This window comes from Colias croceus, chromosome 26, assembly GCF_905220415.1.
Source record: "Colias croceus chromosome 26, ilColCroc2.1".
Classification (NCBI taxonomy): Eukaryota; Metazoa; Arthropoda; class Insecta; order Lepidoptera; family Pieridae; genus Colias; species Colias croceus.
In genome coordinates, this window is record NC_059562.1 from 2,153,967 (window position 1) to 2,167,560 (window position 13,594).

At 32.5% G+C, this 13,594-nt stretch overlaps 1 protein-coding gene across 5 annotated transcripts in view; it reads right to left on the reverse strand.

Annotated features, from left to right (window-relative positions):
- The window catches only part of LOC123703549 (trehalase-like), a 65,441-nt gene that overhangs the window by 36,834 nt on the left and 15,013 nt on the right, over nt 1-13,594 (reverse strand). The window contains exon 1 of one of the 5 annotated variants that reach the window (XM_045651611.1): nt 6,195-6,328. The exons of the other annotated variants lie outside the window; for them this stretch is intronic. The gene's annotated coding sequence lies outside the window, so the exon portion shown is untranslated. Of the gene's footprint in view, nt 1-6,194; nt 6,329-13,594 lie in introns of those variants that run through there. 5 annotated transcript variants of the gene reach the window in all.

Consider the following 13,594-nt stretch of genomic DNA (forward strand, 5'->3'; position numbering starts at 1 on the left):
TACAAGATATTCGAAGAATATAGAAATATTGACTAATAAGGTAAGTTCGTTTAATTTTACAATTACTAACCACCCAAAGTGACCGCCTCTTTGGTACAGTGGTTGACGCGTGAGCGTAACACTGAGGGGTCCTGGGTTCGATTGCCGATGGAGACGAAGAAAAAAAAATGTCTCGGTCTGGCAGGACACAGAAGGCTGATCACCTACTTGCCCCTAAAGAAAATCTATCAGTGAAACAGATGTATTATGCATCTGCCCCTTACCCCACTAGGGGACATGGGACTTTTTTTTCAACCACCCAAAGTAAGTCACTAGAAATTAATAAATCTGAATACAAACATAACAATATCATCAAGCTATAAAAGAGTATATGTACCAGTACAGCAAATAGCGAAGGAGGAAATAAATGCAATTATCTTATTAGAGCAGCCGCGCCAACACGATCTCAGTGTATGATATAACCACACAACTGAGGTCACTGCCATGTATTTTGGCGGGTATTTGAAGATATTTATAGTGCATGATTCTGAGCGTTGATACTTTCTTTTTTATGACAATGAAATATTTTGCTCGTCGCTACATTTTTCAAGTTTATCTGACGGTTTTAAATAATTGTCTCGTATCATATGAGAAGTGAAATTTGCTATTTGCTGAGAATGAGGAATTTAAATATCTATGAAGGTGATTATGATTTGTCAACTGAAAGTAAGTTCTGTGTGCTTTTACAAGTGTCCGTCCTTGACATTTTGTAAAGATTGCCTTTCGGTTTTATCAAACTCATCTTCAAGCTCATTTACAAGGTTTAAACATTGCTTTTCTCAAATTTATTATCGAATTGCATTTAATCAATTCAACTTTTTATATTCAGAATAATACCGTTCTACTATAAGCGTACCTTTTTAATTAGATAGGTACTGCAGAAAGATAGACAAACAAATTCAGACAAAAATTAATCCCCGTAAAAGAATTCCGCAGACTGTCACCATTAAATAGGATTAGATAATGCCTTAGATACAATTGTAATTCTAGAATAATCGAAAGAAAATGAGCCTATTTTGATACAATGCTGAGAACATACGTGGGCGACAATAACAGGAAAATTAGAGGCAATTTGCAGGAAGATGTAACTCGTACAGATGCTCATGTTATTCGAATATAAACTATATACTAATATGCTGAATCCAATCCTGCCCAAATTATCCAAAACATAAAAGACTTTAAAAAAATGCTTAATTAAACGATGCGACAATCCTCAAGTCTAGAAAAAGACGATACGAAATGAGTAATACAGAATTTTGGAGGGAAAAAATCTAGAGTAAACCTTCCTATATCACAGATTCCATCTAGTGTTATGTAGATTGGAAATTGGAATAAAGGATAAATGCCAAGTCAACATTTATTTCAAAAGGCTGAGTAAGGTTAGTTACATCTTTATAAATATGTAAATGACTTGTTAGGTATTCGCTTATTCTTTTGAAACGGAAATGTCTTCAGCATGTCTGTTTATTATAATATTTTAAATCATTAAAGTATTTATAAAGAGAACAAATGAGATTCTTCTCATTTATCAGTCAACGTGCTGGATCTTCGAAGTTGAATGTCCTTTATTTGACCTTTAAATTCTTACGTGACTTTCATACATTGGCGGAATAGTTTTACGTAAATATGAAAAAAATGTAATACTTTAATCATTTTTTTAAGTAATAACAAAATTAAACAGTCTTAAATCTCCTTTTTTGTAATATTTTTCTTACACGGAAAGATTATAAATTCGCGATAATGCTAATTTTTTTGTTAAATATGTATTATATAATTATAATACATATTTAACAAAATGGATAATAAGCAGCTCACGATACTAACATTGCTAGATTTTAGTAATGCATTTAATTGTATTGACTATGACGTACTTTTGAGTGTGCTGCGTTCTATCAACATATCTGCGTCGGTGTTAGAGTGGTTTCGTAGCTTTTTGCATGGTCGCCGGCAGAGGATAAAGCTAGACGAGTCCATCTCATCCTGGAGTTATCTGACTGCAGGTGTACCACAAGGTGGTGTCCTCTCTCCTCTTCTTTTCTCACTTTTCATAAACTCCATTACGAGCAACATTTCATCCCGGTACCACATGTATGCTGATGATCTCCAGATTTATATACATTCTTCTTTGTCGGATTTGCCTGCAGCCATTCACTCAACTAATACTGATCTCGATTATATCGTTAGGTGGAGCAAGCTGTATGGCCTTAAAATTAATCCCCACAAAACGCAGACTATTATTATTGGAAGTCCGCAGTTTAAGTCAAAAATTGTATGGGATAATTTACCATCCGTTTACGTTGACGACACTAAAATCCCTTTCAGTCAGTCTGTTAAAAACCTAGGTGTCCATATAGACTCTACACTTTCCTGGCATGAGCACATGAAACATGTTAGTAAAAAGTTATTTGCGGCATACCACTCCCTTAAGCGATTACGAAATTTTCTTCCGATTCCGACCAAAATTTTGTTAGCGCAATCACTCCTTCTTCCCATCCTCGACTACGCTGATGTCAGTTTCTGTGACCTAGCTGGAATCCAGCTTGATAAGCTTGAGCGATTTCAGAACTTATGCATCCGTTTTATCTTCGGGTTGCGTAAGTATGACCATGTCTCTGCTTATCGTCGCAGGTTGAAATGGCTACCTATCAGATATCGCCGGGATGCTCATGTGCTGCATCTGTTGTACGGAATATTATTCGATCCCAGAACCCCACCCTACTTAAAAAACAACTTTGAGTACGCAAGTAATCACGGATTAAATCTGAGATCCAGTGATACTTATCTCCTTAATGTACCCACACATAAAACTAAATTTTTCAATTTCTCATTTACAGTGAAGGCTATTAGACTATGGAATGACTTACCAATAGCTATACGCAAAGCGAGATCCATCGATGCTTTCAAAAACTTGCTTTTTAATCACTACATCTCTTTAATTAAGTGATGACCTTATATATTTATGTACTTTCCCTTATCTGTATTTATTTGTTATAATTATTATTATGTATATATTTATATTGTATACATTTATTAATGTCGCAAAATGTATAGTTACTATATTTTATTTATTTTTATGTATTTATTGCTTCAGTGCTTCAGTATACACCACCTACCTGTATTCGTTGTTTTTGTCATTTCTTTCCTTGGTTGGGTTACCTGGAAGAGATGGCTCTGTAGCCATAAGGTCGCCCATTGTGCAATTTATGTGTATTCTTTTTTATGTAATGTCTGTAATTTGGTGTGTACAATAAAGTTCTCATTCATTCATTCATTCATTCATTCATTCATTCATTCATTCATTCATTCATTCATTCATTATATGAAATCTTTTTAATGAATAAATATGTATAAAAGTTGAGCAATCTATCCATTTCCTGTATTGTAATTATTAGTGTAACAAGTTTTTACAATGCATGACATTAGCAACCGGTGTATAGAGCACGTATTTGTCGGAAATTTTAGTCGCAAAATATTAAGTCATCAGACACCTTCAAGACGTGCACAATCGATCAAATTTAACGATTAGATAATTCGTAAGATAACAGAAGACGGAAAGTCACAAGGAGCTAATGAATAATGTAGCACTTTAATTCGAGGGTTAGACACTTGGCTGCAATGATGGAAATACTCCTATGATCCGCCGCCTCCAATACACCAACCTAAATATATTGTACTTGATTTTAAATGGATAGACTTGAATACTTTCTTGCATAGATATTTTGCCCAAAGTAATAGACAGGTATACTATATGGTGTAGACATTTCGTCAAAAAGCATAGGCAGAGACGTGATAAACCTTAATGCTAACATAATCAAATGCTCGTAGAAGAAAAACCCAATTTCCATCAGAATCTTATCATTCCAATCATTTAAAAGTATAGTGAAAAAGAAAAGAACTTATATTACTAGGATTGAACCCAACCAAATCATCTCAATTGTCTTTAATATGTACATTTCAATATTCAAACTAAATAGCCATTATGACAGGATTTACATCTAATGTTTCACTAGTTAACTTCATTCACATCGCTATCGTTATTTGCTCGTCTGAATAAACATTATTGTCGCAGTGATAAGTGATAACATCAGCTGGTTGGCTCGTTTCTAGTTCATTGGAATAGGGACCGGTTTAACTTCCTCCATCGCGATCGGGTCAATCTGCTTGTGGTCCCGCCATGTTGCTTTATATGACGTCATCGTTTGTTGGGATAGACTCTAAAGATTCAGTTCTTATTGACAGGCTATTTCGTCTTTCCTTTCTCGTTCAATTACATAATGATGTAGTTTTTCTTCGTTTAATAATATTTTTCCATTACTTAATCTCACAATGAATGTTTAAATTAAAAGATCTTTACCATTTTATATTGAGCTGTCACCATTACATAAATAAATGTTATGTATACGTTAAAATATTATACGTGTATAGTAACAAGTTTTTACTTTACATAAGTTTTATTGCAATCAATTTGAATTGCCACATATTATAATTTGCGAGACACAAGAAGGTAATACGACTGATTGTTACGTAATTAAGGCCATCAATTTACAGCTAGACTATCTATGCCTTCGGTATTCATTTTTATTGGCATAGCAGTTATATAGACTGGTATTTCTTACTGACCCCTGTCTCTTTAATTCGTCTTTTTGCCCTAGAAATCTGTATTTGACTTGAAGGACCAGTATAGCCAACTTTTATCATTTTTAATAATATATCTTCGATATCTGAAGGCATTGCTAGAGAGAAATCTTGGTTAAAGGTACGTAATCCTTTGATGAGATCTAATGATCTCCGTGATGTAGGTAAATATAGAAAAGGGCATATAATCCCATGTGGTTTTTGCTAAAAGTGGCAATCTTTGTTAAGTATCTTAAAAATATTGAGATTTAGAACTCCTATTGAATTGTATAGGTTAAACACGTGATCTTTGTTTATTTTAAGGCTCGTTACATATTCATAAACAATAATAGAGCTGATTTTTATTTGATTAATGGGATTGATATGGCCTCTTGAACTAGCAACAAATGCTGCTCGTCTTCCAATCATTTTGATTCATTCTTGTATTGTTTTTATTTGCCTTTTTTAAGGCTTCTTTTTGATTGTAAATAGAAGAATGATTAATAAAATGGGGTTAACATTCAAATAATTGTTACTATGCTCTTATCAGTATTGAAAATAAAAATAATGGAAAATAATGAAGCTACAACGAATCAATTTGCATATTCGCATAAAGGTGTTTTAATGACTTGTACACTATATGTACTCGATGTATTTATATAGATAGTTTTATTATGAGAATATGTTTATATTGCACAATAGTGGGTTTTCTTATGTTGACTTTATTATGGAGAAAATTAGAAGTTCCTTAAGTAATATTTAATATACCTAAAGAAAAAAAAATAAGCTATGGAGTATTGTACAGAAATAATAGGACAAATCAAAAGAACAGGTTAGTTTGAATCAATAATGAAATCAAACGTGGTTCTGATAGTGTTTTTTGGAGTAGAGACGACTTTGAAAAATCCAAAAGGTCAGTAGCAAATCTGTGCGGAGATAAATGACTGCCATTTTAAATATTTAACATAGCTACATTAGCTAGACATTTTCAATGCAATGTTTAATGGCCAAGTTACAGCTTATTTAACACCTGTAACTAGATGATTTATGATTTAAAATACGATATATGAGTATTTGCTTATATTTGTTAATATATACGTAGAGGTAGGGATAAAGCAAAACAGGAAATACAAATACCTACAATTGAATTTAGAGCAATGCGCAGCAATTAATTTGATGAATTAATTCCTCGTCTTCAACTTGCAAAGGAATCGAGTACAATTTACAAGTCAACACGTTTCAGTGACCTTTTATAAGTGCAATAAAACATTGTAAATAATGAATTCAATTCCTTGAATAAAGTTGTGTAAATTATCTTTAGATTAAATCAAAATGCACTGTGTTTCACGTGACAGAAGTTCGGCAACAAGTGGAGCAAGATCACGAAAATATTTGCAAAAATAATAGTTACTTTTCAATGAGTGTACAAACGTCAATCCGTTCAAGGTAGAGTACGGCAAGAAGTGCCAAAATTATTTTCGGACTTTCAATGCCTGAAGCGAATCAAGATCAATGTGAATACGTTGCACAATAGAACTCACCTAGTAAAACTAATTCTATGTTAATCCGAACACGACACTGCACAATTAATTTACGAGCGCGATACCGAATCACGGACGCATCTTCCGCCTTCGACGTTCCAATAACAACTGACTGAAAAATGTTTCGGATCGCGTAGCGTAGTCTTTATTACAAGCGCACACATGGACAGTCCATTGGATGAAAGTACTGTACGTACACGTTTTTGTATGTGTGCTCGTCAACGTTAATGACGCATTGTCGATTGCGTCCGCTTGAGTTAAATGGCTTTTGAAACACGACAAGGACGTCTTTGCAAAAATCTTACTGTACAAGTCACTATCGTACGTAGTGATTAATTTGATAGACTGATTATAAGAATTATACTTCCAATATCAGTCTTAGCACGAGGACATGTTTTAAAGTTCACAATTAAATTCAAAGGGTTTTTTTTTATATCTAAAGAATAATTACAATATGTCAGTTAAAGCTCAAATATGTCAACATTTCTTTTACCTTTACCATCAAATTTTAATTGATTGTCCTCTGATTTAACATCAGTAACAAATGTTATATCGTCAAGGCATTGGAAGGACATTTTAAGGACGATCAATTCATGTACAATATTACAGTTACTAAATAATTAATCACGCAATTCCCAACCAAAAACTTTAAATATTACGTAATCCAGAAATCTAGATAGAAAAAAGGCTATGTAGGAAATTTTTATTACCCAACTAAAGACGATGATAATCTTCATCTATGATTATAAACTTTATCAAGTTGATATGTTAATTATGAAACGATTTTATACGCTGAGATGTCACGTGCGTACCTGAGTGAGTTGGCGAGACACGTTTTGCGAAAACTGCGAATATTATTTTTGTTCATCTCGGATACACTGATAATTAATTTACTGAAAAATGCTTCACTTCAAATTATGGATGTGTCATCGTTATTTTTATTATTATAAAGTTAGGCGTAATTTTAGCATAGATGATGATTGATGATGATTATGCATTACTATTCAATGACTATTATACTAGTAGACGCGGCATACGCCAACATCATTGCACTAAAAAACAGCGTAATTAATACATACCTACTTACTAACGCATTATCACCAATACAGTTGTTCTCTCTTTCACTCTCACGCACGAGACATAATACATGTCTCACTCATGTACTTCGTAATAACAACTGCCGATTAAAATACAAAAAGAACGTCCAGCCACGACGCTGAATGGTGCGTGACTAAATGAAACTCGGGCACTTACCTGAGTTTTTTCTTGCCAAAATAGAGAGCGGGTAACGTATCTAGCTTTTTTATATATCATAGTTACTATTACGATATAATAAGCTCTTTGAATTCTTCAGAAATTTATCCAATTGTTATAATTTTTTTCATGTTTAGATGAAGTTATTATTTAGTAAGTTTTCGACATAAACACTAAATAAGTATATTGTTAACAAGTTTCATTTAATCGTGTTCTTGTTTGAATTTTCTACGCATCTCTTTTATTGCCAATAAAATAAATAATATCCTTACATTTGGTCCTTTCGGTCATACCATACCTAAAGACATGTAGGTAATATAATTTTTTTTATCGTTACGGGAAGAAAATCAATGCTTATTTTAGATATCATGAAGTAAGGCATATGTTATATGTACACGATTATAAATTGTGTGCATAACGATAACTATCTGATAATTAAACATGATTCGCATAATCACATGTGATTGGTATCGGACATGTATCTGACAATGAAGCGCTGACAAATGCAGATTGTAAAGCACTATTTATAGAAATTGTTTATTATAATTAAGTAAGAATTGTTTCTTGCTGAATATTACATAGTTGTATTGTCAAATTTACTTTATGCTAATATGTGCAATTCTTATAAACCAAGAAAATGTTAGCTAGTAATAACAAGTGATAACTGCGTTAAAAACAACCGACTTCAAACTTGCACTTGCAACATTTACAAATACAGACAAAAATGCTCATAAAATAAAAACTACTGGGCCTATCCGAATAAAATTTTTATGGGACCAATTCGACACCATCCCGCATCGAACAAAAAAAGAATCACGTAAATCGGTTCAGAAACCTCGGAGTAATCGGTGTACATACTACATACATAAAAAAAAAAACATACCGGCCGAATTGATAACCTCCTCCTTTTTTTTGAAGTCGGTTAATAAAATAAAGGCTGACTGGGAGAGATATTATGGTAACAAATAATGAGTAAAAGATAGCATTATACTATCCAAGATATTATATGTGGTTGATGTACTAAATTGTAAGAATATCATAATGTTGTAATAGGATAAAATGAATTGAAAGTAAAAATTGAACCTACACATTACAGTCAAAAGTACCTAAAAAAATGTCAAATGAGAGTTTAACGTTCTGAAGTCTAGGTACATGTATAAGTTATTAAGATTAATAAGAACTACTGGATATCCAAATAAAACTGCAAATGCAGCATCATAATTTTTAAATATTTGAATTCACCCTAAAATTAATTTCCACTAAACAATAAAATTATCTTCTATAACAAATCCTTTAGTTTTAGCGATAAAGTGCTTCAAGATAGCGAACTGTCAGTAGGTGCGTCTGCGCACTGCGCTCTGATTGGTTGATTCTACCTCGTACGATGTGGTAGAGACCTTATTACGGTGAGAATTCTATAGCTCTGAAGAAAATCTCTGTATAGTAACAGTATAAATAAGCATAACAGACTTTATAGACGATGCAGACTTTATAGATGCTTAATGATCAATAATAGAGCAGTGGTGGCTCAGTGGTGAGACCTCGGACTTCGAATCGATAAGTCCGGGGTTCGAGACCAGGCGAGCGCGCAGGAATTAAATTGATTTTTCAATTTATCTGCGCATGTTGTAACATCACCACTGCTCGAACGGTGAAGGAAAACATCGTGAGGAAAGCGACATGTCGAAGAATTAAAAAAGTTCGACGACATGTGTCATCCGCCAATACGCACTTGGCCAGCGCGGTGGATTATGGCCTGTACCCTCATAGGAGGCCCGTGTCCCAGCAGTGGGAACGTATATGGGCTGATGATGATGATCAATAATAATTATAGGTCATCAATAAATACATATTAAAAAGGTATTGAAGTTTCTTGCTTCGGATATGGATATTGGTCTGCAGGGTAATAAGTAAGTAACAAATAAGTTGAGATAGTAAATCGATAACTATTAATGTCTAACGAAAATTGAACGACTACAATTTATCAAGTCTACCGATACCTAGGTATATACAGACACAGTACACACTATTATTCACTATACCTACCTATCAGAAGGTGCCCAGTCAAAGTGTGATCCGCGTTGCCGCTTACAAAAATATACTGCAAATTTGAAACCTACATAATTTTTGAAAATAGGTAGGTACAATTTTCGAAACAGTTTAATTCCAAGATGCCTACAATGTTTTGGGTAAATGTTCAGACACCTAGTCTCGTAATAATATTACATGCTTCTTATAATATGTAACATATATTGCAAAAATATACTCAGGAATGTTAGATAATCGTCTACATTATATAAATTTGATGTGACTGAATTAGATTTGGCAAGACGTTGGATCAACAATGCATTCAAAGCAATAAAAAGTGGAATGGAAAATAATGTGCAGAACTGCAGACCGTAAGAATTTTGAAGAAGATTAATTTTATTATCTTGGTCTATTATTTAATTTTATTTATGGTGTTGTAATTAAAACAGTAGGTAAAAAGATTATCAATTTAATAATTTGTAAACAAATATAATACAACGCTGTTCTTGAGAATAAATTCAATCAGTTTTTGTGTCCCTCTACTGGAGTAGAATCAAAAGTAAAACTAGAATTTATACCTATGTCAAGCACAATATTTAGGATAGAACGTATTTTTAACCGACTTCAAAAAAAAGGAGGAGGTTATCAATTCGGTCGGTATGTTTTTTTTTTATGTATGTACACCGATTACTCCGAGGTTTACGTGATTCTTTTTTGTTCGATGCGGGATGGTGTCGAATTGGTCGCATAAAAATTTTATTCGGATAGGCCCATTAGTTTTTATTTTATGAGCATTTTTGTCTGTATTTGTAAATGTTGCAAGTGCAAGTTTGAAGTCGGTTGTTTTTAACGCAGTTACTTGTTAAGTCTTCCTAAAAACTTCTATTGATATCTCTCTCACACATCACAAACGATGTCACGGAATTCAAGAAAGTTTTTTCTCGAACGCTATTTTTGTGTTTTACCGGGCTTTGATTCAAGAAGAGTCCTCTAAAAGAGGTTAGAAAGGACCAAGACAGGATATTTTCAAATTCAACAATAACAAGTTCTAGAAACTAAATGCACAGTATATTTATTTATCACTATAGATCTACAACGTAAGAATAGGTCAATGTCTACAAAGCAGCTGTTTATTTATGTTGGGGCAGGCCTTTTAATATGATAGTTTGAGTGGTAGGTACCTACTCAAATAGACGGCAAATATATAAACTCACATTGATGACGTTATTATTAGAATCATCACATGGAGTATTATATCATTTTGTTTGAACAGTTTAAATAAGAAAGCCAAGAATACGTTATCTACGTCAAACTGTTATAGCAAAATTTTATTTCGTTAAAAAATCTCCTTAAGAAGAAATATGTAGTAAATAGGGATCATTGATCTATCTGGTAAAAACGATGACACTTAGAAATGCTCATGAAATTTAAGAGAAAATGCAATAGCCAATCAGCCAGGAAATCTTTATAAAAATAGGTACCTTATTTTTTTCCAGAAAAGTTACATAACAGGTAAACAAAGCGACGCAATAGTTAGTTGCAGTCTGTAGTTGTCGCTAGATAACCCATTTGCTCTGTCCTGTTTCTACACTGGCATAAATACTGCTATACTCCGAAAAAATGCTCCAAAGTCCAAACATGTACCTGATTTTTTTTTTTATAGATATTAAAGTCTCCTTCTTTAAAGAAAACTTTGAACACGATCAACATTAATACATATAATATGTATTACGTATAACAATGGCATTTAAGTAAGTAATTACTTTATTCTCAAGATCATCAATAATTTCAAAATGAAGTATTTCTGAGTGTTCATAAATTACAGTAATGTATCAGTTTCTTTGTTAAGTTGGCAAGTGTTAAATTAAAAAGGTTTTCATAGAAATGTATATTTTGATTAATTAATACAGCAAAAAATAATGTGTTAAAATTAAAATTACAACGAAAAGGACTTTATCATGAAAAGTAAATTTGTATAATAATTTCCACATAAGGAAATTATTATACAAATTTACTTTTCATGGTACATGGTAATGACGTAAGGCTTAAATAATGTTGAAACAAATTTAAAGAGATTCACGTAAAAATATATATTTTTGTTCACTGCATGTAATTAAAAGTGTTATGTAAAGGTATAAAAAGAATTTAAACTCCTTAATATCAATCAATATCTTAATTATGGTTCCATATTTATTTTAATGATGATCTTTATCACTTTAATTATTCAAATGACAATTGAAGTGCATCTCATATATACAAAGTACAAGAAGGTCAAAAACATAAGCAATGACTAACGTTAATTTGGTTTAATTTGAAATTCTTCGAATTGAAACCGATGTTTGAACGTGCGTATGCGCACGCGACGCATGCACGTACACCAAACGAAATTGAAACTAATCTAAATAAATAAATTGTGCCAATTCCATTTTGTATCGCTACTACCTGACCCAATCGTTCTGCCGAGGTTTAATTTGACGTCTTAAAGCAGGACTAATTCCAGTGTGAGAAAGTGTTGGCTCTAGACGACCTATATACAACTATATTTGAAGTGAAACTTCTTTATCGGGGTTGGAAAAAATTTAGTGTAACATTTTTTCGTTACGCGCCATCTTTTTCTTATCCCTACCACGCGTGATTCGACGTATTTCTGTAAAGTTGCATATAGTAAATTATTTTTTGAAAATTATTTTTCAAAAAATAATTTACTATATGCAACTGACTATCCATGACCTTATGGTCATAAAGAAATTTCACTTCTTACGTGTGTACACACACATTTTTTTCCAAAATTAGGGCCTAAATAATAATTAATGGAAGACAAAAAGCAAAGAGAAACAGGAAACTATATAAACAACAAATCTTAAATGCTGACGTAAATAATTTTAGGTATCACTTAATCTTATCAAAACATTCCTGTTTCTATATACCAAGAAAAAATAACACAACTACAAGGTTGCTCGGTAAAGTATGAAAGATAGCTTCAAATTATACGGATTTGTATAAATCGATTCGTTTTGGTTATAAATGAATTGAGGTCAGTTAAAATTATACTTTCAACCTAAAATGGATGGTTTGTAATTCACGAGTGTTTGTTCCTATTTCTTTAAGATTAAAATATTATATGGCCGATCTGTGAGATTTTGTTATATAGATATTGTTAATTATGTGAATTACTTAGTTACCTAATGCATCAGATATGTTTTGCCTAGTTTCTGACGCATGTTAATTATTTCACTTCTATGTAATTACTATGATTTCGTTTTTATGTACAAAAAACAAAAAAAAATCCTACTCGAAACTTTATTCAAATATCTGACACTTAAACATTAGCTAAAGTAGGAAATGTATTTTAAACACGATTGAAGTTGGCGGTATCAAAATCGTCAAATATCAAGAAACCAATAAAACGACATAATTTCAATTTAGTAACATTTAATTTGAGATTTGACATTTAATCTCAGAAATGCCACGGCCATGACAGTTACCAGTAGCGATAGGCGAGCCTCTAAAATACTGGCCGCTGATTGGCTGCCGGCGCGCCTCCGTGACGTCATCACATGCGCACGCGACGCTGTCAAATTGATAATTTACCTCTTTTGGAGATATAATTAATAGTATTTTGAGTTAGATATGAATGTTTTGTATGAAATAAATGACGCGATACTATTCTGGTGGTAAAGATATTACCTATATTCTTGATTTTTTTTTGTAATAGAGATTAAGTACCTAGTTTCTTTCCGATTTTAAGTGCATTAATTTGTAATTAATTGTTATTGATGTATCAAACTTCCATTTTACTATAAGTAAGTATATAATTTTTAAATAATCTTGATACAATACAATTCCTAATTTCAGCCATGAACCAAATTTTGTGAAAGTGGTTTACCTTCGTAATTGTATTATGATATTAAAGTACAATTACTTGATAGCATTTACAACAAAATATGCAGTTTTATTAACAACTAGCTGCTCCGCGCGGTTTCATCCAAGTGGCTCTACTCCTGTTGGTCGTAGCGTGATGATATTAAAGTCTATAGCCTTCCCCGATAATGAGCTATCTAACACCGAAAGAATTTTTCAAATCGGACCAGTAGTTCCCGAGATTAGCGCGTTCAAAC